The sequence below is a fragment of the Fukomys damarensis genome, unplaced genomic scaffold (genome assembly GCF_012274545.1).
Source record: "Fukomys damarensis isolate Sample0158 unplaced genomic scaffold, DMR_v1.0_HiC HiC_scaffold_36, whole genome shotgun sequence".
NCBI classification, from domain to species: domain Eukaryota; kingdom Metazoa; phylum Chordata; class Mammalia; order Rodentia; family Bathyergidae; genus Fukomys; species Fukomys damarensis.
This window is the reverse complement of record NW_022900948.1, coordinates 23,586,390-23,588,678: the sequence shown is the minus strand read 5'-3', so window position 1 is coordinate 23,588,678 and position 2,289 is coordinate 23,586,390. Positions and strand designations below refer to the sequence as shown.

The window sequence follows — 2,289 nt, the reverse complement described above, 5'->3', positions numbered from 1 at the left end:
ATTTGCAAAAGCTGTCTAATTTCTTTCTTAATTTCCTCTGTGACCCATTGGTTGTTCAGAAGAGTGTTGTTCAATTTCCATATATTTCTGAAGTTCTTGTGGTTTCTTTTGCTATTGATCTCCAATTTAATTGCACTATGGTCTGATAATATACGTGGGATAATTTCTAATCCTTTGCATTTACTTAAACACATGTATGAGCTAGTATGTGGTCTGTTTTGGAGAATAACGTTTGTGCAGCTGAAAAGAATGTATATTCTGATTTTGTGGGGTGGGACATTTTGTAGATGTCTATTAAGTCCATTTGTTCAAAAGCTTGGTTCAGTTCTAGTATTTCATTACTTAATTTCTTGTCTAGATGATCTCTCTGTTTGTGACAGTGGGGTATTGAGGTCCCCCATTACAATTGTATTAGTGCTAATTTGGTTTTTCATATTCATTAATATTTGTTTCATGTAGTTGGGGGCATTAGTATTTGGTGCATATATATTTATGATTGTTATCTCTTCCCCTTGGACTGGCCCCCTTACAAGGATGTAGTGACCTTCTTTGTCTCTCATAATTAGTTTTGGTTTAAAATTACTTTGTCGGCTCATAAGATAGCTACCCCTGCTTTTTCCAGGTTCCTGTTGCATGGAGAATTGTTTTCCATCCTTTTACATTCAGTCTATAACTTCCTTTTTGAACTAGGTACATATCTTGTATGCAGCATATTGTTGGATTTTGCTTCTTAATCCATTCTGCCAGCCTTATTTCTTTTAATTGGTGAATTGAGGCCATTAACATTGATGTTTATAATGGATATGTATTGATTTATCATTATCATGTTATTTTCCTGTTGTTCGTTCTTTTTAATTTTCCCCCCCTCCCTTTAATTTCTTGTCTTGCCTGATGGGTTTGCTCTGTTGGGCCTTATGAAGTTGTGATCTTCATTGTCTTTTTCTAGGATATTATTTAGAATTCTCTGAAGTGCTGGTTTGGTATTTATGAAGTTTCTCAGGTGTTCTTTGCTATGGAAATATCTTATTTCCCATCAATTTTGAAAGATAGTTTTGCAGGATACATCAGTCTAGGTTGGAAGTTGTTTTCTTTTAGGGCTTGAAATACTTCACTACAGGTTCTCCTTGACTTGAGGATTTGAGTGAAAAGTCTGCTGTGAGTCTGTTGGGCTTTTCTTTGCATGTGATTTGTTTCTTTTCTCTAACTGCTTGTATTTTGTTCTTCTGTTGGGTTTCTGGGATCTTGATTATTACATGTCTAAGTGTAGATTTTTTATGATCATGGCTAGTTGGAGTCCTATAAGCGTCACTTATCTGTGTATCAAATTCTAAAAATATGGAAAGCTTCATGAATTTGCTTGTCATCCTTCTGCAGGGGCCATGCTAATCTCTGTATCATTACAATTTTAGTGCATGTGCTGCCGAAGTGAGTACTAATTAAAGAATTCTATAGCTCCCATACAATTCCTTTCAAAATTTCAGAAGATTTTTCACAGAATTACAAGAACAACCTTAATGTTCATGCGGAACCACAAATGAATACCTAAAGCAATCTTAAGCAAGAACAAAACAGAAGTGATATACTACTTCATTTCAAAAGATACAAAACTATAGTAATCAAAACAGATTGATTCCAGCATTAAAACAGATGAATAAAAATATTTATAGTCAAATGACCTTTGATGGAATTGCCAAGAATAACAATGGTGAGACACAGTTTACTCTGTAAATGGCTTTAGGAAAACTGAATATCCATATGCAAAACAATGACATTCTACCATTATCTCACATAGTTCACAAAAACAACTAAAATGGACCAATGACTTAAGCATAACACTAATATCATTAAATTACTATATGAAAACATAGGGGGAAATTTTTTCACATTAATGTGGACAGTGATTTTTTAAAAGTAAGACACCAAAATGTATAGGCCACAAAAGCAAAATTACACAAATGGGATTGCAGCGATCTAAAATCCCTCCTAATGGCAAAACAAAAAGGATCAACACAGTAAAGAGACAGTCTATGAAAAAGGAGAAAATATCTGTAAACTATATGTCTGATAAAGGATTAATATCCAAAATATATAAAAAATTCAAACAACTTAATAGTAAGAAAACAACTCAAATTTTAAAGTGAGCAGAGGCCTCAATAGGAATTTGTCAAAAAGAAGGAATTGGAGGCATTGAAGAAGAGAAGAAATATATCCAAAGCCAATAATGTATATTAAATAAAATGCTCAATATCACTATTCATCAAAGAAATACAGCCAAAATTTCAGTGATAT

At 33.2% G+C, this 2,289-nt stretch overlaps 1 non-coding gene across 1 annotated transcript; it reads right to left on the bottom strand.

Annotated features, from left to right (window-relative positions):
- Nucleotides 1-1,329: 1,329 nt before the first annotated feature.
- Nucleotides 1,330-1,433, bottom strand: LOC117284396. Its single transcript, XR_004515469.1, has one exon. It is a non-coding gene; the product is annotated as a U6 spliceosomal RNA (small nuclear RNA).
- Between the last annotated feature and the right edge of the window lie 856 nt (nucleotides 1,434-2,289).